Here is a 27,339-nt window from a genome sequence, read left to right as displayed (position 1 = left end):
TTGCATAAATCATTTCTTAATAATTCCAAGAGTCAATATGGTTTAACTGCCTAGATACTGCATAGCAACTCCTCCCCCCCCCAAACTCCCATCTGGCAGTATTTTGTGGTGTACTGTACCCTTTGCGGTCACTTGTTTACGTCCTCGGAATGAGAATTCAGAATGATGACCTAGTGTTATACCTTCTGGCCTACACTCTGTTAGCTAAATTCCAGCCTTTAGGATAACTAGTCCCACAAAGCCTTACACTAATATAACAAGCAGTGACTCTTAGCAATTTAATAATCCCAATTACTCATGTTTATTTATGTTCATCTACTTGCCCCCATGCATGTTGAAAACTAATAAGCAAATCATAGCTGTCAATCAGACACTCCTATGGTGTAGTTAAACTTATAGCAACAACAAATACTGGGAGAGCAGGGGAACGGTCATAGGTCAACATAGCAGAGGGGCCATGATTTAGCCCTCAACTTCTCTGTGTTTCAGTTTCCCATCTATAAAAGGGAGATAATATTTCCCTACTTCACATGGGTGTTGTCAGGCTTAGTTCATTAATGCTTGTAAAGTGCTTTGAGATTATCTGATGCAAGGCACTCTACAGTTACACAGGACTCTTATTGTAAGAACTTTGATTTCCAAATCAATCTTCCAAATCTAGTAGCAGCTGCCCGTTGCTAATGATATATCTACTGTGACAAAGTTCCTGCTCTACCTTGGTGGGTCTTGCACTTATTGGTGGATTTGCTCGCCTTGGAGCTTCACGGCAGCCCTCAGCTTGGCCGTTTTTCTGAACCCACAGTCCAGGTCGACTCCTCCCGTGTCTGACCAGGAGTTGGGAGGATTTGGGGGGAACCCGGGCCCACCCTCTACTCCAGGTTCCAGCCCAGGGCCCTGTGGAATGCAGCTGTCTAGAGTGCCTCCTGGCACAGCTGTGCGACAGCTACAACTCCCTGGGCTACTTCCCCATGACCTCCTCCCAACACCTTCTTTATCCTCACCATAGGACCTTCCTCCTGGTGTCTGATAATGCTTGTACACCTCAGTCCTCCAACAGTCTGCGTTCTCACTCTCAGCTCCTAGTGCCTCTTACTCCCAGCTCCTCATACGCACATCACAAACATAAGTGAGCTCCTTTTTAAAACCCAGGTGCCCTGATTAGCCTGCCTTAATTGATTCTAGCAGCTTCTTGATTGGCTGCAGGTGTTCTAATCAGCCTGTCTTAATTGTCTCCGGAAGGTTCCTGATTGTTCTGGAACCTTCCCTGTTAGGAAACGGAACGTCTTTTGCTTGCTCCTCAGCTATCTGCTTTCTATTCTTTCCTAAAGCCTCCTGGCCCGGATTTTTCTTACTTTTTGCATCTGCCTTAGTCCCCCCCCGACCGGGCCAGACGCTTTTTTTGATTTTTCTTTTCATTTTTTGTGTTTTTTTCCCATCTACGTCCTTCGCCGGCCATCCCCCCCACGCCTGCTTTCGGGCGCAGCTATTTGCCTCAGCTGAGCCCCCGGAGGAGGGGGGGGAAGATTGCCGATTTTGCTGTCCGGAGGGGGGAGTGGAAACCCCCAGACCCAGCCGTTTCGCCAGTAGCTCGGACCTTATAGCATTCTTAACATACCGGAGGACTTGGAACACAGCCAACACAGCCGGAGACGGAGATTCCATCGGACAGAAGAAATAATATAAATCATCGTGACGGAGGCCGTAAGACTGAGTAACTTTTTGAATTATGCTCTCGTGGGGGGGAGTTTGACTGTGATTACTTGCGTTTGTGGCGGCACAGGGGGTGTGGCGTGGAGACCCCCACCCCCGATCCATCGGTGCCCCTACCCCCCCATCGTTATTACAACTGTCACGGCCCCCCCGCAGTCTGTCCCTGCTGGCAATCTGCCATCTCCCTTCGGATCCAGCTGTTTGCTTTGAACTTTGCCTTCCGGACCGGACCTAACAACCGACCAACCGAGACTCTTTGGACAAACGTGTGTGGGTCTGCACCCCCCCCCCCGGATTGCTTATCCCACAGTTTGCCCCTTTTACTGGACCCCGATTTTGTTCCCCCCCTCCTCCCAGACCCCCTCCCTCGGCATTTTTTCCCTTCCCGTCCGCAGCCAGCGGAGGGAGGGGCTATTCTGCCTCCCCCCCCCTCCTTCCGGTGTCTCCCTGTCTCTCCCTGCTCACAATGGCGGGGAACGAGAGGGGTGAGACTGCTTCAATAAAATTAGTTGTCCCTTCCCCACCACCACCCCAGCCCAACCCCCAAGGTCCCCCCCCTACTACTATTGTTAAGGTACTTGCCACCCCCCCTGCTGGGGCACCGGTAGCAGGAGGCACCAGGGTGATTGCTGCTGCTGCTGCTGCACCCATCACCCCCCCAGATTCTAGGAAACCCCCCCCGGTTCGCAAGAAGGGCCAGGGCGGGTGGAAGGGAAAGGGCCCCGCTAAAACCACTGAGCCCTCCATGGCGGGAGCTGCCCCCACCGCTGCGGCCTCGTCATCAACCGTGGCGCCCCTCCCAGCGTTTCCCTCCACCAGCTCTGCGATTGTCCCTCCCCCGGCCCCCAGGACGTATGCCCGGGCGGCAGCGGGCTCCCCGCTGCCTGCCGCCTCGTCATCTCGCCCCCCCCCTGCCTCTGCCACCATCACCAGCGGCCGAGGCCCTTTCCCCGCCTTGACCAGGAAGCACGGCGTCCGTTGCCTCCTGGTGCCCGCCTCGCCCCGCGTGGAGACATACGTGCAGGCGTTGGCGAAGGTGGTGGGACCCACGGCTATTGTGGCGGCCTCCAAGATGTATGGGAAGGTCGTTTTCTTCTTAGCCTCGGAGGATGCCGCCCAGGAGGCGATGGAGAGGGGCCTGACGGTGGGGGGGGTGTTTGTCCCCCTAGAACCGTTAGAAGACCTGGGCGTTCGCCTTGTCCTTACCTCCGTTCCTCCCTTCTTACCCAATGCTGCCCTGTTACCCGCTCTTTCCACCCTGGGGAAACTTGTTTCTGTCATCAGCCCTCTCCCGTTGGGCTGCAAGGACCCCACCCTCCGTCACATTTTTTCGTTCCGCCGGCAAGTGCAGCTTCTACCACCAGCAGGGGCACGTGACGGAGAGGCGCTTGAGGGGTCCTTTCTAGTCCCCTACGAGGGAGCCCGCTATCGGGTCTTTTATTCTACCGGAGAGGCCCGGTGCTACCTCTGCCGCTCAGCGGGGCATGTCCGCAGAGACTGCCCTTTGGCTCGGGGGGGAGGGGCACCCGAAACCCCCGAGACCCGGCAGGACATCGGCCCCGTCGCTGCCGACGCCCCTGGCTGCCCAGTACCTGAAACCAATCCTCCTCCTATTCGACCCATCGCTGCTCCCGTCCGGGCCCAAGAGATACCTTCCCTACAATGCCCGGGCGAGCAAGGGGTTTCCACCCTTGCTAGTACCACCCCAATAGAGCCCATGGAGGAGGGTGTGGCAAGGATGTTATCGGGTATAAGAGAGGGCCCTCCCCAAGGAGAAGCCCCCGCCCCTCATGTTGCCCCACCGCTACCTCCCCGAACCCCTAAACCATCACCTCCGCCCCCCGACACGACCCCTGCTAATCAACCCCCAGATGATGCTATGGAGGGCTGGACCCTAGTCCAGGGGAAGCGAGGCAAGCGGAAGGCTCGAGCTCCGCTGCATCCACCCGACGCGGAAGCCCCCCGGAAGACCAGGAAAGGAGGCACTGCTATCGAGCCTCCCGCCACGGCTGCGAGCGAGATCCATCCGCCGGTGTCGGGAGGGGAAGACGGACTGGCATTGGAGGGCAGAATCCCCCCTCCACGGGAAACCCTCCCCTCCGAGACTCCTGAGGACACCCCTTCTGCCTGGATGCTACCCGAACCCCCCGCGGACCCCGAGGCGGCCGTTGAGGCGGGCCCTGGAGGAGAGGCCCCCGGGGTGGCAGGAGTTGGCCTCTCCTCCGTGTATGCGGAGATTGAGGCCCTAGATTTGACCCCGGTCACCCAGGGAGGGGATGATTTGCTGCCGGCCGGCCTCGAGCTGGGCAGCCTTACCCCAGCCTCCCTTTCCCCATGCTCCCTCCCCCTTTTTGCCTTCCCGGGTGAGCACCCTGCAGAAGGCGGTCCACCACCTGATGCCGTGACCGCTAAAATCACCATGGAGCCAGCACCTAGCATTATTGGGAGCCCCTCCCCTTCCCCCTTAACCCTTGATTCTGCTCAGGAGGCACTTTTCTTTAGCTGCTCGCCTCCTGCACCCCAGAGCCTTACCCCTGCCCCTGCCCCCACCCCTGCCCCTGCCCAAGGTCCCTCCTCCTGCAATGTTAATGCCGCCCCTGGGGTTATTTCCTTTCCGCCTTTTGCAGACTCCCCCCAGGGAGCAGTCTTTGCACTTTCTAGTCGCGACCCGTTAGGAGTGGCAATTTTTCCCCTGCCATCCCCCTCCACCCCAAGGCGTGAAATGAATTTAATAACCCCAGCCTGTCAGACGCCCCGTCGGTGGTCCGCACCCTGTTTACCTGCCTTAGCGGACCACGAGGCTGTATTAAGAGGCCCATTAGGGAATACCTCGGGAATTGTAACCCCACCCCCCCATGAGCTGCGGCATGCGCTACGGAAGTTCCTAGAGCACTCCCGTGGCGCCCGCAATAGGGCACAGCTGGCTCTTCGGCTATGGGGGGACTTTGATCAACTCCTCCAGGCCACAAAGGCCCTTATGAAGGAGGGCAGGGGGCAAGGAAAGCGCGGTGCTGCGGCCTACGAGCGAGCCCGCAGCTTCCGAAGCGATCTACTCACCCACGGGATGGGTCATGGGTTGCTGCGCAACCCGCCGGGGGCCCTGAACCCCCCCGCCAATACGAGACCCCCACCCCCCCAGCCCTCCGTATGACGCCTCTTATTATTGCGACCCTGAATACCAGGGGCTGTAGGATGGCTCTCCGCAGGTCCCAGGTGCTCTCTTACCTTCGGGAGGGGAGGTACTCTGTAGTTTTCCTGCAGGAGACCCATACAGACCCGGCCGCCGAGGACAGGTGGCGGCTGGAGTGGGGGGACGGGGTATACTTTAGCCACTTTGCGACCTGGCAGGCTGGAGTGGCAACCCTATTCTCCCCCAACCTACGGCCTGAGGTGCTAGGGGTCAATGAGGCCGTGCCGGGTCACGTGCTGCACCTTCGAGTCCGTATGGAGGGGCTCGTGGTTAATTTTGTTAACATCTATGCCCCGCAAATGAGCTCCAGGCGGCCACAATTTTATCAGCAGGTGTCCGACTTTCTCGGCACCCTGGATTCGCACGAGTGCCTGGTCCTGGGAGGGGACTTTAACACCACCCTCGAGGAACGGGACCGCTCAGGGGCCGAACCGAGTCCGGCCGCTGCGTATATTCTCCAAGGGATAGTTGACCATCATTCCCTAGTGGACGTCTGGCGTGACCATCACCCAGATGACACCTCCACGTTTACCTTTGTCCGGGTGGAGGCCCATCGGTCACACCACTCTCGGTTGGACCGTATTTACTTATCCCGTTTCCATCTTTCACAGGCCCACTCCTCCGCCATTCGGCCGGCCCCATTCTCCGATCATCATTTAGTCACTGTAACGGTTTCCCTCCGTGCAGAGAGACCGGGGCCGGCCTATTGGCACTTTAATAACAGCCTGTTGGAGGACGAGAGCTTTGTGATGTCCTTCCGGGAGTTTTGGTTGGCCTGGCGAGAGCAGTGGCGTGCCTTTCCCTCGGTGCGGCGATGGTGGGATCTCGGGAAGGTGCGCGCCAAGCTCTTCTGCCGTGACTACACTCGGGGCACCAGCCGACGGCGAAATGCGGCGATAGAGCAGCTGGAACGGGAGGTCTTAGAGATGGAGAGGCGCCTGGCCGCCGATCCCGAGGACCCGTCCCTCTGCGGAGCGTGCCGGGAGAAGCGGGAGGAGCTCCGGGCCCTTGAGGACCACCGGGCCCGAGGTGCCTACGTTCGATCCCGCATCCGCCTCCTTCGGGAGATGGACCGCGGCTCCCGCTTCTTCTATGCCCTGGAGAAAACGAGGGGGGCCAAGAAACACGTCACCTGCCTTCTTGCGGAAGACGGCACCCCCCTCACGGATCCGGAGGAGATGTGTGGGAGGGCCCGTGACTTCTACACAAGCCTTTTCTCCCCGGACCCGACCGATCCTGACGCTTGCGAGGTGCTCTGGGAGGAACTCCCCACGGTCAGCGTGGGCGACCGAGACCGACTAGAGCTGCCTCTCACCCTGGCCGAGTTCTCGGAAGCCCTCCGTCGCATGCCCACCAATAAATCTCCGGGCATGGACGGGCTGACCGTGGAGTTTTACCGCGCGTTCTGGGACATTCTCGGCCCAGACCTAGTCACCGTCTGGGCTGAGTCCTTGCAGAGCGGGGTCCTCCCTCTGTCATGCAGGCGAGCGGTGCTCGCTTTGCTGCCAAAGAAGGGGGACCTCCGCGATCTACGAAACTGGCGTCCCGTCTCACTCCTTAGCACGGATTACAAAATCGTAGCGAAAGCAATCTCGCTGCGGCTGGGGTCCGTGATGGCGGACGTGGTCCACCCAGACCAGACCTATACTGTCCCGGGTCGCAGCATTTTCGACAACCTCTTTCTCGTCCGAGACCTTTTGGAACTCGGGCGGAGAGATGGTCTATCGTTCGCCCTCCTGTCTCTTGATCAGGAGAAGGCGTTTGATAGAGTAGACCATGGGTACCTCCTGAGCACTCTGCAGGCGTTTGGATTTGGACCTCGGTTTGTGAGTTTTCTCCGGGTGCTGTATGCCTCCGCGGAGTGTTTCGTTAGGCTCAACTGGACCCTGACTGAACCGGTCAGCTTCGGGCGAGGAGTGCGGCAGGGGTGCCCCCTCTCGGGCCAGTTGTATGCTCTGGCGATCGAGCCTTTCCTCTGTCTCCTCCGCAGGAGGATGACAGGGTTGGTGCTGCGGGAGCCGGAGCTGCGGCTGGTCCTGTCGGCGTACGCCGATGACGTACTTCTCGTGGTCCAGGACCCGGGCGACTTGGCGCGAGTGGAGGCATGCCAAGCCATCTGTTCAGCAGCCTCCTCCGCCCGAGTCAACTGGGTCAAGAGCTCTGGCTTGGCGGTGGGGGACTGGCGGCAGGTGAGCTCCCTCCCACCCGCACTTCAGACCATCCGGTGGAGTGCGGGTCCACTGCTCTATCTCGGCGTTTACCTTTCCGCCACGCATCCTTCCCCGCCGGAGAACTGGCAAAATTTAGAGGGCGGGGTGATAGAGCGGATCCGGAGATGGACGAGGCTTCTTCGATGTCTCTCCCTCCGAGGGAGAGCACTGGTGCTTAACCAACTAGTCCTGTCCACGCTCTGGTACCGGCTCAACACCCTGGCCCCGGCCCCGGGTTTCTTGACCCATCTCCGGAGATTGATTCTAGAGTTCTTTTGGTCAGGAATGCACTGGGCCCCTGTTGGAGTTCTTCATCTACCCCTGAAGGAAGGAGGGCAGGGCCTGAAGTGTCTGTACACTCAGGTCCGCGTCTTCCGCCTCCAGGCCCTGCAGAGGCTCTTTTATAGTGCAAGTAGTTCGGCGTGGAGCATACTGGCGCACGCCTTCCTGCGCCGTTTCCAAGGGTTTCGATATGACCGGCAGCTCTTTTATCTTTCTCCGAGGGGTTTTCCGCGAGACCTCTCCGGGCTGCCGGTCTTCTACCAGGACCTCCTCCGGACCTGGAAATTGTTTCTAACAACCAGGTCCGTGGCGGCCACCGTGGGGGCAGATCTCCTCACGGAGCCCCTGCTACACAACCCCCAGCTCCGTGTGCAGGTGGCGGAGTCCCGCTCGGTGCGCCAGAGGTTGGTCCTGGCGGAAGTTACGAGGGTCGGAGACCTCCTGGACTACGACCGGAGAGACTGGCTGGATCCCCTGATGCTCGCTCGGCGCATGGGGCTCTCCAGCCTCCGTACCCCCCGGCGCGTACTTCAGGAGGTGAAGGCCGCCTTGACCCCCGCTGCTCGGGCTTATGTTAGCCGAGCCTTGTGCGAGGGCACACCCCGCCCATCCCTTACCCCAGGCCCGCCGGACCTTTCCATCGGGCCCCCACCCCATAGATCCCAACACACCCCTCACCCTTTCACTGCAAGCCGGCTGCACGAACTGCAGCCGGTTAGCTTTCAAATTGCTTCACGGAAATATTTATATACACTTACGCTTCACACCCTTCACGCCCACACCCTGGTGTCCCGCCCCGATACAAAGTGGCGGGATCTCCTGCCACCTTTGGAGGGTGAGCAACCTCGGTGGGCCAGCCTGTATTCCACCCTGGTCCCAAGGCCCGTCGGGACATCAGTTGGCGGCTCCTTCACGGAGCTGTGAGCACGGGCGTGTTTTTGACACGGTTTACCCCATTCCGGACACTTGTCCTTTTTGTAATGTGAGGGAAACCCTGGTGCACGTGTATTTAGAGTGCGCCAGATTGCAGCCCCTTTTCCGGCTCCTCACAAATATTTTATTACGCTTCTGGCTTCATTTTTCTCCCCACCTTTTTATCTATACACTTCCCATTCGTGGCCCCACAAAGTCGCGGGATCTTCTGGTCAACCTCCTCCTAGCTTTGGCTAAAACAGCCATTTACAAAACCAGAGAGAGGAGGTTGGCCCATGAAACGTCCTGCGATTGTGGGGCCGTTTTCCGATCCTCAGTACACTCACGTATCCGAGCGGAGTTCCTCTGGGCGGCGTCCACCGACTCCCTTGAAGCCTTCGAGGAGCGGTGGGCGCTGTCTGGGGTTCTCTGCTCGGTGACCCCGTCCGGTTCCCTCCGTCTGACCCTTTGATTGAGGGGAAGAGCGAGAGACGCCAGCCCCAGCCATTGCCGCTGTGGATACCATCATTCCTGTCATCTAGGAGGGGTCCTATAATACATGGGTGTCTACCCCCCCCTCCCTAAACCGCCCACCCCGCAGCCGTGCCCATCTTACCGGGCACTCTCAGGAGAGGGAGGATCGGTGACACTGGGCGCGGCACTGGGTAACTCGAGGGGGTGGAAGACCACAAGTGTCGAGGAAGCCCCCCCGCTCTAGGCCACCAGGTAACTCAGGAGGGTGGAAGACCACGAGTGTCGAGGAAGCCCCCCCGCTCTGGGCCCAGGCTAGCCTGAACACTTCTCCCTCCTGAAAGCTGCTGTGTTATACCTTCTGATTGCGTTGTTTTGTTGCATAGTTGTTTTGTTTCCTTTGGTAATTCTGTAAGCGTTACCAATAAACTTTCTTTTTGTTTTAAAAAAAAAAAAAAAAAAAAAAAACCTTCCCTGTTACCTTACCCAGGGAAAAGGGACCTACTTAGCCTGGGGCTTATATATCTGCCTTCTATTACTCTCCTATAGCCATCTGGCCCGACCCTGTCACACTACCCAACATGTGAGAACACTCCCTTTTTATAATGCTTACAATTGTTGACTCCCTCAGACAGGGACATGATGAAGCTGGCATGCATTATACTATATATCTGAATTTTAAGGAGTACCACTGTGGGATTTTCTGGGCTGTACTGACCTTCTGCACATGCACACAGTAGACCTCTTCATTCTTAGACAAATATGTAAATAACAAGTCAAGCAAAAGATCCTTTGTCAGGCTCCTGTTATTTGATACCAGGTGCATCGAAGACTCTTGTCCCCATCTGCCTGTTTCATCTTAGATATGAAAACATATTAATTGTGACAATCATATTAATTACATCTGATTGTTTAGGACATGAGTTACCAAATGTATCTCGCAATGCAGGTGACATGGTTTCAAATGCAATGAACTATAATAATCATGGCAAAAAAGACAATTTATTTATAATTTACTCTGAAAGAGTGAAATTTGGTTCTTACAGAAAATAGGTATAGCTTTCAATCATTAAAAAATTACAGTCACTTTTGTTGTAGTAATTTTTCTGTTATAATTTTACTTAAGGAAGAAAAATGACTTGGCTGTAATTGGTTTCTGCTATATTTTATTCTTTTATGTGTACACCTGTCATCTCATCTGCTTGTCTCTCAGATTTAGGTCTGCAGAACTGGCTCTAGCTCAGGGTGGTATTTGTGATGCACTGTGGATTGTACTGAAATCTTTTTTAACTCATTTAGAGTACGGCATTTTATGGAAGAATAATTAAAATGATTCGCAATTACTTCAGTGTGGGATGGAGGGGAGAGCAAGTTTTAGATGTGAAGTGCACTCATCAGGTTCACTCAATGCCTGATTACTTTTGCATCTATCACATTTGCTTTGCAGTTAGTTAATGTCAAAATTTTGGTTGCTAAAAACATGGCAGATAAAAGCATTTATGGAAAGAAGGGAAACTCCGTTCCCACTGGCAACACAAATGCACTTGCAATATTCGCCTGTAACCTACAGAGGAGAACTGAACAATGGAAAATACTTCCCTATTTCAGACACTATATCAAAAGCTCTGTGTGATTCACCTCTGTGACCTGCTTGAGCTTCACTCAACAGGGAAATAGAAAACTTGAGGTTGACTCGCTCCACCACATCATGTCTTTCACACTACAGTGCTGCTGCCCAAATACAAAACTGGTCATAAACTGCTGGAGATGATGACAATCAGTAAAACTATTTCCCCATGTCTATTCCCCACCCCACCCCCCACTGTTCCTCAGATGTTCTTGTCAACTACTGGAAATGGCCCACCTTGATTATCACTACAAAAGGTTCCCCCTCCCCTGCTCTCCTGCTGGTAATAGCTCACCTTAAGTGATCACTCTCGTTACAGTGTGTATGATAACGCCCATTGTTTCGTGTTCTCTATAAATCTCCCCACTGTATTTTCCACTGAACGCATCCGATGAAGTGAGCTGTAGCTCACGAAAGCTTATGCTCAAATAAATTGGTTAGTCTCTAAGGTGCCACTAGTCCTCCTTTTCTTTTTGTGGATACAGACTAACACGGCTGCTACTCTGAAGCCATATGTTTTTCTGTACACTCAAAATTCACAGTAGGTGACATGTGATTGTTTAACTGTGTTATCTCAGATTGTTGTTTCCTCCCACAAAATATCTGAATTAGAGAATGACAATCTGCTGCCGCCACATCATCGATCATCGTTGTAGCTTAAACTGCAAGAGTTTTGGGGGAATTTTGTCTGTTATGAGCAACAAGGAATTCAAAACTCATCTGATAAAACTGCCCATATGTCTCAATGTCAAGAAAGAAAGGTTTTCTCTACACTTAAAATTAAGTCATATAACTCAGCTGGGATGTCACATTTTCCTCAATTGATCTTTCTGCCACTTCTCTCATTTTTCAGTTGAAATTCGGTTAGGACTGGGACATGTTGTTGTCACCGTGTTTACATTCACACTATTTTCTGCTTTTCTTCCAGGGATCTCTGATGATATGTCTTCATCCTTTCATTTCTGGCTTATTTTGTCACATTATCAGAATTAGAATGTGGTTGCATGCATTTCAGACCCTTGAACATGACAATGACCTTAGGGTCTATGAAGGGCAACAAGATGTCAGAAATAGGACTTCCTGTTCTACTTTCACAGTCTTTGATTCATAGGCACAACTGTGAGAGTTTGGGAAACAAACTGCTTCACTTTTAAAATCCAAAAATGTTCTCAGAGTCTTCTGAGCTTGTGAGCCTAGGATATGTTTGTTTAAAATCATGGGAGAAAGGCAGTGTAACTACAGGTCAGGTTCTGCCCTAAATTGCACCTTGCGTAGCTTCATAGGAGCAGTGGGGGTAAGTCACAGCAGAAATTGACCCTGAAGCTATATCCAGCCTCCCCTCTGTTTTTTTAGCTGTTTATTTTCCCTTTTAATTATTGCAGGTGAATTTGGTTCTCTTCATAAGACTAATTTACACAAACACAGAGCGCTGTACATCACCATAGAGCTCTAGGGATGTGAATTAATCCAAATGATTCCTTGTGAATTGGGTAGGCAAGTGTCTGAGAGAGGAAACTGGTTGAACACGGGTTTCCCACTTCTCAGGGAAGTGCCCTAACCACTGGGCTATAGAATCATTCTCACTTGTTCTTTAGCCCAGTGCTGCTGCTGCTGCTTCTTTTCCCTTTATGCTGATTTTCCTGGTGAGGATCCTGGCGGCAGCATGGAGAGTAGGGAGGACCAGACCTCCTTTTCCTCCACAACAGGTTCCAGCTCCTCCTGGGGGATTCCCCAGTGTTCCCAGGCCAGCTGGGAGATAGAATCCCTTCAGCATGTCCTGGGTCAGCCTTGGGGCCTCCGCTCAGCAGTGCTCCCTCTGATTTTTTACATCCATGTGCGGAATTAATTTTGTTATGTGCACCAATATGGAGATGATGTGGGGCTGAGAGTTTTGGAGTGTGGGAGGGGGCTTAGGGCTGGGGCAGAGGTCTCTAGGGTGGGGCTGGGGATGAGAGGTTTGGCGTACAGGCTGCCCCGGAGCTGCCGCGGGGGAGAAAGATTTCCCCTCAGCACTCTCTTGCACAGCAGCCTGGGGCCAGGGTAGAGGTGCCTCTCCCTGGCCATGGCAGCCCCGGGACTGGGGCCGGGAGAAACACGCCTCTCCCTGCTGCATGGCCCTTGATAGCCTGCTGCGTGGCCACACAGCTTAGAGGGAACTTAGCCACCCAGTGGGATGTGCCCAGTAGAGTTCTAACGGAAGCCTCCCAGGAGGCACCCTTATCAGGTGTCCAAACCACCTCAGCTGCCCACTCTTGATCCGGAGAAGTAGTGGTTCTACTCCAAACCCATCCTATATAGCCGAGCTCCTCACCCTATCTTGGAAAGTAAGCCCAGCCACCCTGCGGAGAAACCTCATTTCCGCTGCTAGTACTCGTGATCTTGTCCTTTCAGTCATTACCCAAAGTTCATGACCATAAGTGAGGATGGGGATGTAGATCAATCTGTAAACACAGAGCTTCATCTGAGAATTCAGCTCCCGCTTCACCACCACGGATCAGTACAGTGCCCGGATCATTGCTGCTGCCACACCAATCTGCTGGTTGATCTCACCCGCTTGCCTCACTCATGAACAAGACTCCTAGATACCTGAACTCATCCACTAAGGGCAGCTGCTCCCCCCCTCATCTGGAGAAAGCACTCCACTTTCTTCTGGGAAAGGATCATGACCTCTGATTTGGAGGTGCTGATTCTCGTCTCAGCTGCTTCATACTCAGCAGGAAAATGTTTGAGTGTGCAATGGAGATCACAGTCTGAAGAAGCAAGAAGGACAACAATTACCAGAGATGCCACCTCCAAGTCCCCATACCAGATGCACACCACAGCTTGGCTGTGCCTTGATATCCTGTACATGAAAATCATGAACAGGAGTGGGGATAAGACACACACTTGCGGAGTGCAATGCCCAGCTTGAACGAACTCAACTTAATGCCAAGAATACAAACACGACTCTCGCTCTGAGAATAGAGGAATTGGGTAGCAGGCAAAAGTGGCACCGGCACCTCATACTCCCACAGCACTTCCCACAGGACATTTCAGGGAATGTGATCATATGCCTTCACCCGGTCTACAAAACAAAGGTAGACAGGATTAGCAAATTCCTATGACCCCTCAAGTATCTGGGACAGCAAAAAGCTGGTCAGTTGTTCCATGGCCAGGATGGAATCCACATTGTTCCTCCTGAATCTGAGTTCCACTAACTGGCGTAACCTCCTCTTCAGCACCCTGGCATAGGCTTTGCCGGGGAGGCTGAGGAGTGTGATTCCCCCTATAGTTGGAACACACCCTCTGCTCTACTTTCTTAAAGATTGGGACCATCACCCCAGTTTGCCAGTCCAGAAGTACTGCACCTACCTTCCATGAAACATTGAAGAGGTGTGTTAACCATGCCACCCCAACATTTCCAGTGCTTTCAACATGTCGAGGTGAATCTCAGCCACCTGCTGCCTGCTATGAAGGCACTTTATTGCTGTATCGATCTCAGCATCAGAAATAGATCTGATCTCATCAGAGGTTTCCAGCGTTGCTTCCTGGAAGCGGGGCATGTCCATCAGGTTGGGCAGTTCCTCAAAGTGCTCCTTCCCCGCTCAACGATCTCTTCAGTCAAGGTCAACGTTTCACCACCCTTACTGAGTACAGCCTCTGTTGTGGTTCTTTACAATGGTCTTAAAGGGCTGCAAATCTGTTGTAAGGCTCCCTGCAGAAAATATCCCAGTGTAGGGCCCCCCTCTGGCTGGAGCACAACTGCCGTTGCAATACAGGAGGCAGTTCTGGAGACAGAGGTGGACATAGCTGGAGTGTCTCTGTGCCTCTGCTATTCTCTAGCTGCCATGTAGCTTTGTAGGGACTGCTGTATCCAGGGAGCAAATTAGGGTAGCTAACTTGCAATGGGTGCTGATTAGGCCTCTTGCAGTTCCAGGATAGGAGAAGTGCATTGCCTCCCCTAAGTCCCTTTGCCAGGCTCTGCACCAGTGTAAGAAGGAATTCAGACCCCCATGAGAAAGAGGTGCTCTGATGCCATGGTTATGACCATAATATAGGAACACAGCTAGATATAGCGGGCCTGATTCCAATCTCACGAAGACCAGTATAACTCTGTTGACTTCAGATGAGCTAGTTTACATTTATACTGATGTAACTGAGACCAGAATCAGGCCTGATGAATCTAATGAATTCATGTACAAAGAAATGCAAACCTTTTCTCTATCCTGGCTTCACGTCCCCCTGGCACAAAAGCAAAGTGAAGAGCCCTGCTCCTTCTCAAGAAAAACAATTCACTGCCATCGTCCTTTCCCTTGCAAAACCACAAATGAAACATAGAGAGGAGCAAAACTGTTTGCAGAGAACATTAAATCAACTAAGAACATACTGTTACGGAAAATGACATTCCTCTTCCAAACATCCATTAGTTTCTGATAATCAGGAATTCTCGGATGCTTGAACATTCCATTAGTAAGACACAGCGAGTTAATTGTAATAATTATCAACAGTTTTAATTGCTTTGTTATAACGTATTTTGCAGTTTGACAGTGTGAAATCAATATGCACCTCTAGGAAATGTCCATAGTGTGATTAAAAACAGGCTCCCCTATGCCCTTTCCTAACCTTAGACCGGAACTTAGATTTTTTCAGTACTTCCGCTTACAAGGATTAAACTGAGTAGTTATTGTCCAACTTGGACCTTGTTGTTAAAGGGAAAGTGGAGTCTTCCCTTAAAATTCATTTCAGTCCTACCAGATTTAACTTTTGGATGGAGGTAGAAAAGAATATCTGATCAGTTTTCTTTAACTTGTTTGCTTCAACTTCTATACAGAACTTACTGCTTTATTTCTCTATAATGCTTTAAGCTTACTGTCATAAATATAAAGGGAAGGGTAAACCCCTTTAAAATCCCTCCTGGCCAGAGGAAAAATCCTCTCACCTGTAAAGGGTTAAGAAGCTAAAGGTAACCTCGCTGGCACCTGAACAAAATGACCAATGAGGAGACAAGATACTTTCAAAGGCTGGGAGGAGGGAGAGAAACAAAGGGTCTGTGTCTGTCAGTATGCTGCTTTTGCCGGGGATAGACCAGGAATGGAGTCTTAGAACTTTAGTAAGTAATCTAGCTAGGTATGTGTTAGATTATGATTTCTTTAAATGGCTGAGAAAAGAATTGTGCTGAATAGAATGACTATTTCTGTTTGTGTGTCTTTTTTGTAACTTAAGGTTTTGCCTAGAGGGATTCTCTATGTTTTGAATCTAATTACCCTGTAAGGTATCTACCATCCTGATTTTACAGGGGTGATTCCTTTACTTCTATTTACTTCTATTTCTATTAAAAGTCTTCTTGTAAGAAAGCTGAATGCTTTTTCATTGTTCTCAGATCCAAGGGTTTGGGTCTGTGGTCACCTATGCAAATTGGTGAGGCTTTTTACCCAGCATTTCCCAGGAAGTGGGGTGCAAGGGTTGGGAGGATTTTGGGGGGAAAGACGTGTCCAAACTACGTTTCCCAGTAAACCCAGTTAGGGTTTGGTGGTGGCAGTGGATATTCCAAGGACAAAGGATAAAATTAATTTGTACCTTGGGGAAGTTTTAACCTAAGCTGGTAAAGATAAGCTTAGGAGGTTTTCATGCAGGTCCCCACATCTGTACCCTAGAGTTCAGAGTGGGGGAGGAATCTTGACACTTACAAAGAAATATTTTGCTTGCATGTGATTGTGCATTCTATAGTCTTTATAGTTGTCATATTTACAAAAAATAGGGTGAAATGTACTATAATGTATAAGTTCTGATAGTGATTTCCATTCTGGAATGTCAAAACTCTTAAACTATAAATTATTTCAGTCTCACAGCATCCTTGTGAAGTAAATAAGTGCTAATAATATTCTTGTAGACATGGGGTAACCAAGGCAGAGAAATGCGGAAATACATTTCCACCACTGACTTGCTATATAACTTTGGGATCCATGAATGGAACCAGGGAGTTCTGTATCCTATTCGTTGCTCCAACTGTAAAGCGATATTACCTCTCTTCGGTTACATAGTGTAATAATATCTGTGATGGTTCAATAGATCTTATTCTCTTCTTTATTTGCAATGATTTATCTGACTTTAAAAAATGATAAAGTCTCTGTGCAGCCTCCACCTTGGATTCCCTCTTCAAGGGGAGTCAATCCCTGTAGCTGCCTCAGGAGCTTTGAAAGCTTTGCTATTTTTTTTTCCTGTGAAAAAGCTTTATTATGTGCAGACAATGCTTAAAGAGGCTTTGCCAAACACAAGCTTTTAAAGCATCTGTGTGGGATTCCTTTTTCAGAGAAAGGAGTCATGGTGGCAAGTCCCACAAGATACCATAGACTCCAGCAGTTTGCCCCGCAATTCTGGCACACTTGGCAGCTGATGTTATATAATATTTCAGGTCCTATCTTACAGGCAGACTGCCAGTTGTGCCAAACTGTGAGATAATTTTGCTATATAGGTCAATGGGAGTCTTTCAAAGGAGGTCTTTCAATTGGGTCAGGTCCTAGATGAATATCTACTAGGCAGCTGATGAGACTTCCAAACTGATTTCCTATTGTCTAGCCTTATGTTAGACTTGAGCTGAAGTGAAAGGCTAGTGCCCTTAACACGCTGTGCCAAGGAGCTATGTGAAAGTGCCCACTGCTAATGTAACGCTAGTCCCAACCCTTGTTTAAAAATCACCTTCAGAACAAGATTAGTCAGCATTTTACCTCATTCTGAATACAAACATGTTCAAAGTTATCAGCTCTAGGGGATGCTGCCAAATTTTACATATCTTGCAGGGATGTAGGTTGAGATATTAGGTCCAGGTCCTCAGCTGGTGTAAATGGGTGCGTCTCCATTGACTTCAAAGGCTTTTCAGTGCATTTTATTATGTGCTTAACATGAACTGACATGTTTCCTCTCCCATCTCCAGGAAAGAGGCTGCTACCTCAAAACTTTTCTAAGTTAATACACCAGAGCATCCCCTTGAGCTACATGTTGACTTGAATGGAGCTGAATCCATTTATACCAGTTGAGGATTAGATCCTTAATGTTTCTTTTCAGGTCCACCACCAGGTTCCAGGATTAAAAGCCCAGCAACTTTTTAGGGCTATAGTTCCCAAAAGCTCATGGGTGGCAGTACGGTTTCTTGTTGCTACTTTGCTCTTATGATCTGTAAAGAAACAGAACTTTAACCTTTTGTAAGTTCAGTGATACGTTATTTGCTGGAGCAGCTGATGTGTCAGACCCTAGCTGGTTCACAAATGACATCTCAGGAGAAAGCAGACTGTGCTTCCTGTAAAATCCAATTGTAGCACTGTCATAAAGTGGTTGGAATGCTGTGCTGTCATTTCAATAGTTGTCATTGCCCCTGTCAAGGGCTTCAAGTGTATTCAAAACTTATTCCTTTATTTCCCTATAATGACTAATGATGATTCACAATCTTCCTTTCTCCTTCCTTAGTTCTAATAACACATGTTTTTATCCCTGATATCTTAAATCCCTCTCCTCACTCTTAAGGGAAGCTTCTGAAGCAAACAGACTCTGGCCTCATACTTTGAGTCTTTCAGAGAGTCCTCAATAGTTCCTGAGGATGTTTCCTTTTTTAATACTGCCCCTTGCTGCTTCAGCTAGTCCACTATTTTCAAGATTGTGATTATTGTTGTCATTATTTTAGCTAGATATCTACTTGGAGGCTGCTGGGGAGTGTTCCAGAGAGACATGAGATGCACTCTACCTTCCCTGAGCCCAAAAGGTCAGCAACACTTCCAGTCCCTGCTGGTGCTATAGGCAACAGTCTTGTGGCTCTTCTTTAACCCTGACCTCTTGCATAGCAGTAGGTAAAACTGATGCCAAGTCACTGAGTTGACAGAATATATATAAACTCTTAGTTTCTAATACTCACAAATTTTCAATACCCTGGAGCAACTTTTTGATTTTTAACAGTGTTATTATTTTTTGATGGTACTTGACTTTTTTTTTTCTTTTTGAACTGCAACTACTGGTGCTTATTACAAGTGAATTAACAGATTTCTTTGTATAAACGCAATTGATTTCTCTCTCTTTCAGGAACTGGAGTTAGTGCTTGCTTTCAATTCAGTTGGCTTTTGCTGCAGTTATTTAAGAGCCCTTTTTATTATTTCAAGAGGCCCTTTGATTTCCTTAATTTCTATTTCAGCAGCTGGCTTCCTTTAGTCTGTGGCTCTGGCTTTGATAGCTTGATATTATTTCTGGATGTCTTTGCCTTTCCTCTGATGAAGAAAGTCTATGGCAAGATCTCACAGTCTCTTTGGAGAAATAGGCAAAAATGCCCATGGAAGGCTGTTCAGAGGGACAAAAGCCATTTCAGTGACATGCCAGTGATTTTGTTCAGAGGCTGGTTAATGCACATGTCCTCCAGCTGCGAATCAGAAACAAAAGGGAAGATTTTGTGGAGGTGTAGGTTTTTTATTGAATGATTTTTCGCTCAGTTGATTTGTAGAACCCTGATTACACGTCTATATTTTTTCAGAATCCAGGTCTTAGCAACAGCTCATCGTGGCACCATGCTATGTCAGAGCTGCTGCTGACTTGAAAGGCTTTTCAATGCATTTTATTATGTGCTTAACATGAACAGACACGTTTCCTCTCCCATCTGCAAGAAAGAGGCCGCTACTTCAAAACCTTTCTCGGCTAATACACCGGAGCAGCCCGGTGGACTAGATGTTCTGAACTAGTGTAACTCACCGAGGAGCAAGAATCATCACCACAGAGGTATAACAGTCTCACCAGGCTGCAGTATCTCCATTTATTTTTAGACTTCTGCACCACAGCTGGAGATGACTACTCCAGGAACAGTAGTTCTGCCTGTGGAAAGAGAGCTGTGTTCACAACTTATCCTCAGAAAGGTATTAATAATGAAAAATAGAGCAAAGTATAAAATATATTATTTAAGAATAGTTTTAAAGATGGCCTGTGTAGCAATAGTTAACATGCAGTGGAGTAAAAACTATGACAAATTCCACTAATCAGATGTTAGGTATTCAGGTTGTCACACAAGCCATCTCTAAGTTACTACTTGTAAAGGTGACCTAAACAAAAGGAAAACAAAGTGTAGGCACACCCTTTTTATTTCTTTCTACTGCATTAAGTAGCTCGATATACTTTATATATATTTACAGGTTTTATTCTACATACTTTTTACATTTTAAATATTAAGTTGTCACTTGCATGTGCTGGAAGACAGGCAAACTAGTGGGACATACTGAAGGACTAAAACTTGAGCAAGTATGATTGCTTTTGTAACTAAATATTTAACTCTAACATCTGAAAAACATTTGGGAGAAAAGCTTTCTCTGTGTAATAAAGAGCTGAGTAACCTATCACTTATCTAGTTCTCCAAAGAATTCTTAAATAAAAACAGGAAAGACATAACTGAGATTGGTGGGGGGGGGAGCCACAAACAGAATTGTATTTTATGTGGGAAAGAAATTCAGGGTTTTTTTATTTATCACAAAGAAGAAAAATAGGGTGCAAACATTATCATTTTTTCCTTTGACAGGTTTCAGAGGAACAGCCGTGTTAGTCTGTATTCGCAAAAAGAAAAGGAGTACTTGTGGCACCTTAGAGACTAACCAATTTATTTGAGCATGAGCTTTCGTGAGCTACAGCTCACTTCATCAGATGTTTACCGTGGAAACTGCAGCAGACTTTTTCCTTTGTGGTTCTCATTTAAAATTTACCTTAGTTTGAAAGGGAGTAGCCAGATTTGTATTCATACAATTTTAAAGCATGTTTCTAGGATATTATGAGACCAAATTTGAATTCTACCACAATAAGTACTCTGAAACTCAGCTTTGACTAACACAGTACCCAAATGGGGTAGTTTCAGTGTGCTAATCTGGATTAAAGTATTTCCTTTTATATTGCAGTAAAACAATACTGAAAAACATACTTTAGCATTATTGTGATGTGAAAAAATATATACTCCCAAGTCTGCAGTCTATACATACTAGGACAGATTCTCCCCTATATTTTACCAGTTTTTTGATGGTGTAAGGCCATTGATTTCAGTAGAATTATACTAGCACAAAAGTGGTGTAACAGATTAGAAAATTAGAGCTACTGACTTCAACATTTCTGGATGGTGAGAAATGAAGATTTAGTATCCTGGAGCTGCAAAACTCACTAGGGTATAGTGGTCAAAGAGTAAAACAACAAACATAGCAGAGAAGAGACTTTAAAATTTTGTTTCTTCCTCTGATAACATATGTGCACTGTTACTAAAATAATCTTAAATGCCATTAGAAAATTAGGCTTTCATTCACCGATGAATGTATCTGTGAACACATACTGCAAGGAACAATCTTCCAGGATTTGTAATGCAATATTAAAGAAAATGTAAAACACTTAATATATTCCCAAATGCACATGAATCTAGTTAAAGATGGGTAATTTATTTGTTTGCTTTAAAAAAACAACAACCCAAACCTTCAGCCACTGATAATTTGAAAAGGAAGTTTGCCTGGGGGTTGGGGGGAAGGTGGGGCGGGGGGGGGAGGGGCGGGATATTGTCAGAAAAGAGAGAGTCTGTTAAAGCAAATGCATATGTTTATCTCAAGAGAAATATACATATAATTACGGCTAAAGGTGGAAAATATTTTTTGTTTTCATGCATTTGGAATAACTTAAAAGAGTCCACAGCTGACTCTGACTTGTGCTCTTTACTGAACCAAAATCATGATAAAAGATATTTCCCTTTTCAGTATGGCGTATACTCTCTCTGATCAAAAATGGTTCCAGCTCTTTTTTATTTAGGTTCTTATACCATGCCCATCACCATGTTTGAGTATTTTTCAGATTTAAAAATCATACAACTTACCATCAGTAAAGTTTCCCCTTCAAACTCCCCCCACCCCCCCAGGGTGAATAAGTTGTGTTAGATTTTTGTGAGTGTCCCAGAAATGCTAATAGATTTGGAGTTTCTGTGTGGGGAGGCAAGGTCAAAGACAGTGGGATTTGCATTTGGACCTGAGGGTGGTGAGGTTGGTGATTATTTTTAGTTGCTACAGGAGTGAATTCCAAAACCTCCGTCAGCTATACACAGGAGCTTCACCCTTGAAGGTAGATAGAATTTGTATGTGCACAAAAGGCAAATGAGAAAAATAATTATTCACAATACAGAAATATCTAGAAAATAAATCATGTCAAAAGAGCAAGCTACTGAGATGCTCAAGTGAAACAAGACACAATGGATCAAATGTCAGCCCTAGTGAGGAGAATTTGGCCCTCTTCTAGTGTTCACTAGCTTATGTGTATTTGGGATATGGTATAAAATAGGGTTATTCTGCATTCCTCCTAACACAGAATGAATGAGGAATAGTGTGGAGAACCTATTGAGAAAAGCCTTTAGTATAGATGACTTGAGTTTTGAAATGTGTTCATTTCTTAGAATCTAGGAAAGTTTTGAATACTGTGTGTGTGAGGCACCTCTGCCAGTTACACAACTATGGATCAAAGACTCGCTGTGCAAAGCAGGGAAATGTTTCTGTCTACTCTTTATAGTGTATCCTGCCTGTAACCCTGTGCTATGGGCAGGGGGTTGGACTAGATGACCTCCAGAGGTCCCTTCCAACTCTGATATTCTGTGATTCTATGATAATTCCTCATCCCTTCCCCTAGAGATCTTGCTGTCTTTTCCTTTTTCATTATCCATGGGTCTTGGGTTGACAAAGCGTATATTTCACTCAAGTATGTGTGCAACTATACTGTTGACATAACATTATATAACTACTGTAGAGTTGGTGGTTGACTATATTGTTGAAGTGGAAGGTGGAAAGAGGGAGTTCAGAATTTTAATACAAGAAGCAAGACTCTACCGAGCATATAATTTCCTTTCCTTTCCTAACCAAGTTATGATCTGGATTCTCTCTTGCTTAGCTATGGCAGTTTATTTTTATTTTCATGGCCTACTGATTTACCTCGATAGGTAGAGTTTGAATCATTATAAGAAAGGATAGGCACATATGCTCTGGGATTTTCGAACAAAGAAACAAAGGAACATTACAGTTTTTTAAAATCTGTCTTAGAACATCTCTTCTCTTCCTTTCTCACTTATCATTCCAGATGTTTGCTAACAAAGGATTACTCTGAGTTCAATTATTTGCAAGATACAAACATAAGTGTTAACATTCTGTAATGGATGATTCATGTAAAATTATCTCACTAGACATTAGACTATGACCATCCCTGTAAAATGAGAGTTCTTATCTAAAAAGAAACTAAAGGATGATTTCCCCCTCTTTCAAGAATCTCCTTTCATCAAACACTGAGCATGAAAATTTGAAGTGTGGAGGGGTATTTCTACTCTTCATAGTATGTTAAGAGCCAGGGTGGTGAGAAGTTTTTGTGTGTGCATAAATATGTTCCCTTCATCTGACTGCAACAATACTATGAGAGGAGGGTAGGATTGCACTGGTTGTTGGAGAAACTGGGAATAAAATTTATACGCTATCTCTAGTCTGATTATTTTTAATTACATATTCAAGATTTGCATACACGTGGAACATTGGGAATAGGGAGTGGTAGGACTCATTGTCACTACTAGAGTTATAGAGTTTAAGGTCAAAAGGGACCACCAGATCATCTAGTCCTACCTCCTGTATATCACAGACCACTAAACGCCCCCCAGCCACCACCACACCAAACCCAACAACCAGAATTAGACCAAAGTATTACAGCCCCCAGGATACTAATCTCTTATGTGCCACAGGCAGAGAACAGGAGGGACTGCGATGACCAATGCCTGAGGACCTGCAATAGCATGGAATTGATTATATGATCTATACCCAGATGAACCTAGCTAGTGGCCCACACCCCATGTCATAAAGGATTATGAAAACCCTAGGGTCCCTGCCAATCTGCCTTGGGGAAAAAAATTCCTTCCTCATCCTGAATATAATGATCAGTGACTGGCTGAGGCTGTGAACAAGATAGCATGGTCTACTGCAAGACACACTGCTCTGTAACTCAGCAGATGGGGGTTTTCTTTCCAGCTTTGCCACTGTGCTGCTAAGTGGGCTTCAAGAAAGTCAGTTTTCCTTTTGTTTCCCTTCCCTCCAATGGGTGGTTTTATCCAATTAGATGGTTAGCTCTTCAAAGTAGGAACTGCCTCTTACTCAAGGACAGACAAGATTTCCCACAATACATCACCAATAAATTCCTAGACTGGCTCAAGGTAGTCAGGTGCTAAGAACCTGGGGATATACCCCCATAAATCCTAGCGCTAAACTTGGGTAACTGCAGCGTGGACATTGGTATGAGTTGTATGTGACTCTGCAGTGTGGACATTTACAGGTGGGCTTGGCAAGCCAGAGTACCTGTATCCTGGTACCCTCTGCTATGAAGCCATACCATATCTGTTTGTAGAATACCTGGCACAATGGGGCCCTGCTCTAGGTGTCACTGTTATATATATACTTTCTAAAATTGCTCAGGTCCCACTAACTCTCTGAACTTGAAAGTGAAAAAAATTAGGAAAACTTTTAGGAGACAAAAACATGTAAGATGCCACCTGCAGCCTCTGAAAGGAGATTGCACTTTTTTCACTGAGACACCAATCATATTTGAGATTAGATTACTCTTTTCTTGATATTCATCTGGTTGCCAGAGAAATTGTCAGATTTGGCTCAATTAGCATTTCAGGACCATGCTCCGCTGGTACTAATGTTAATAGTAAAGGAACCTAAAGGGTGGATGGCACTGGTCAATAGATAAACTTGAAATGTAGTGTAATGATGCCACAGATAACTATCTAGCTAACCGCTACACCCCTGAGATTTCCTGTCTCTGGCTGTGGTGGGGACCAGCAAGTGAGAAGGGGCAGGGCTATCTCAATATGTCAGGAAGGAAGCAGTGTCAGGAGTTGCACGTCAAAAATTTCTTCCAGTATGAGAGATATTGCTGGTGATACTTGCACCCCGATAGAATCTTGCAAACTTGGAAAAACTTTTGAAGTGTGACTGCTTTGGTAAACCAACAACTTCTGGCTCTTCAGGATCAGTTAAACCCAATTGGAAAAATTACAGAATAGTGCTTTAGTAGCACTTTGAAATAAATGAGCAAGACTATTAGAGAAATAAATGTAATTGATATTATCTGAATGGTGTATGCAATTAGAGCGCCTAAAAGATTTTGTTCTGAGAAAGCCAACAAATCTGACAAACCTCTACCTTGGCTTTTTCAAGGAAATCACTTTAAATGTATTGGAATCTTGGAAACCTTACCTGGCTGTGAAATACATTTTTTAGCTATTTTTTTTTTCAATTCTAGCACTTTGCCTGTAACCCCATCAATGAGAGAGTGATCAACAGACTGCCAAATGAAATGGAAAACAGAGTCCTTGGTTCTGGCCACTGCCAGAGCCAGGATTCTGAACTAACTGGCTCACTGGTCTCATGCAGTATGGTGGCTCCTAATTCCCTGCATTCCCTGCTGTGTGTAAAGTGGTTATAGCTGGAATATATTCTACCCCCCAACACACTATTTTTAACATTAAGGCCTTGTCTACAGTGGTGGCAGCATGCAGCTACATGTTGCAGTGGAGTAGGGTGCATCCACACAGTGGTGTGTAGCTACACATGGCAATGAAAGGCTCTGGCACAGGGGAGGCAGGAGAAAAGGCTCTGGCAGTGGGGAGCTGTCAGAGATTTTTCCCACTGCTTCCCCCTGCCAGACCCTTTTCCTGTTGCTGGAGCCTTTCCCTTTGGTGGGGAAACACTCCTGCAATGGAGAGGCAGCAGGATGCTACACTGCTAAAAATAGCAGCATAGCCATGGAAGCCACTGCTTTTGTGCGTAGAGAGCCATGTAGGGTACATACCCTAAGATTCTGATGTGTCTACTCACCTAAGCAGTGCCTCACCTTCTGCACTGCTAGTTATAGCTGCGTTCCGGGGGGCATGCCATGTATGTACTCTGCACACTGTCCTAAGTGTAGGCATAGCCTAAGTTAAACTATATTTAAATATGAGATGCAGACACGAGGAGGCAGTTTATCTAGACAGGCAAATAAATCATCTGAGCTGTTGGCTTAAGTGTGCCGTATCCCAGTCAAATAGAATCAGAATAGTAACTGTAATGTATTTAACCTCTTCCAGATTAAATGCAATAAATTACTGTTATTCTTCCGAGTGGCAGAAGAACTGTGATTTACTGGTGGCTGTGCCCTCAAATAATTTCTCTTCGGGATGTGTGTGTGTGCGCGCGCGTGTGTGTGAAATTAACAGATACTTAAAATAAGAAAGGTTGACCTCCCTTTAGAACCTGCCAATTACTTACAGAGTTTATTGCCAAGCACACCAGAGGTAAGATTACATATGGGACTGCCTGGAAACGAGAATTCAATTTCACAAAAACATTTGATATGGGAGAGATCCCTGGGATAGCCAGATGGTTAGGGTACACTGCTGGGATGTGGGAGACCCAGGCTTAAGTCAGTAGTCTGAATCTAGCAGACTGAACACCGGGTCTCCTACATGAATCCCCCAACTGCTTGGCTATTCTGGGCTGGATCTCTCTCTCTGTGTTACAGGAAATTTCCTCCTGGACCTGAAAAACAATCCTGACAAAAGTTTTTTTCATAACCAATGTTTCCATCAAAAGTTCTGGTTTCTACAAATTGAAAATTTTTTAGCTGAAAAGTTCCTGACCAAATTACATAGAGAATTATACTTCCAACTTCAGACTAAGGCCCAAATGCCCTCATCCCTAAAGTTTCTGAATGGGTCTAATGATCAGAAGGTCTAGTGTGGTACTGTAAATACATCCATTATTCTGAAAATAACCTAATAATCAGAGAACGTATGTAGCAACTCAATTCCCTTCTTCTTTGAGGAGCATCTCTGTTGGGTTCTCCACTTTAGGTGTCTGTACACCTTACACCTGAAACAGAGATTTGTGGCAGCAGTGCCTAGTTGGGTCACACACGCGCCATCACTGTCTTGCACCACTCCAGGTGGTTACATAGTGCTGCACAACCAACCGCCCCCCAGTTCCTTCTCTACCGCAGAGAATCTGTATGAAACTCTGAAGTAGAGGGGAGGTGGGAGAGTAGTGGAGCACCCACAGTGACAGCCAATTCAAAACACCTTAGTTACTGCACAAGGTGAGTAACCTTCTTCTTCTTCTTCTTGGAGTGTCCCTGTGGGTGCTCCACTTTAGGTCACTGTTGAGCAGTGCTCCTCAGTGGAAGGGAGGGGCTTCGGAGTTGTGTTGTAAATGTTGGATAACACCGTGAGTCTAAAACAAGCATCTGATGTTGATTGTTGTTCTATAGCATAGTGTTCTGTCAATGTGTGGGCTGATGCCCAGGTTGCTGCTCTGCAAATGTCGGTAATGGGGCATTGTTGAGAAAGGCCACAAAAGCTGCCTGTGCTCTGGTAAAGTGTGCGGACTCCCACTGGGGCTTGTAGGTTGCTCTTTTGGAAGCAAAGATGGATGCATCCTGATATCCATTTGGATAGTCTCTCTATTTTGAGATGGTTTGTCCTATTGAGTATTCTGTTATGGAGACCGAAAGTCTCTGTGATTTTCTTAATTTTTTTGATCTTTCAATGTAGAAAGCTAATGCTCTGTAAATATCTGTGTGGAGTGATGCCTCCCTTCCATCTGCATGTGGTTTTGGAAAAAACACAGGTAAGTAAATGGGTTGTTTCAAATGAAGTGTGTGGGCGGGGGGAGCGACTTTGGGTAGGAACTTGGGGTGTGGTCTTAAAGTAACTTTATCTTTAAAGAAAGTTGTGTAAGGAGGATGTACCATTAGGGCACCTTGCTCTCCCACTCGTCTGGAGGATGTGATGATGATGAGGAAGGCCACCTTCATAGATAAATGTAGTAATGAGCCAATTGCAAGGGGTTCAAACAGCTTTCCCATAAGACTGCATAAGATGAAGTTGGGTGGCAGTTTCCTTATTGTGGGGGTAG

General features: G+C 47.5%; 1 long non-coding RNA gene across 1 annotated transcript in view; it reads left to right on the top strand.

Moving 5' to 3' along the window:
• LOC140903534 (uncharacterized) overlaps positions 1 to 27,047 on the top strand; it is a 71,010-nt gene extending 43,963 nt beyond the window's left edge. Inside the window, exon 3 of the long non-coding RNA XR_012156275.1 lies at positions 26,976 to 27,047. This is a non-coding gene — a long non-coding RNA (uncharacterized LOC140903534). The remainder of the gene's footprint in view (positions 1 to 26,975) is intronic.
• Positions 27,048 to 27,339: the final 292 nt, after the last annotated feature.

The sequence above is a fragment of the Lepidochelys kempii genome, chromosome 1, assembly GCF_965140285.1.
Source record: "Lepidochelys kempii isolate rLepKem1 chromosome 1, rLepKem1.hap1, whole genome shotgun sequence".
Taxonomy (NCBI): domain Eukaryota; kingdom Metazoa; phylum Chordata; order Testudines; family Cheloniidae; genus Lepidochelys; species Lepidochelys kempii.
This window is presented reverse-complemented; position numbering and strand designations above follow the sequence as displayed.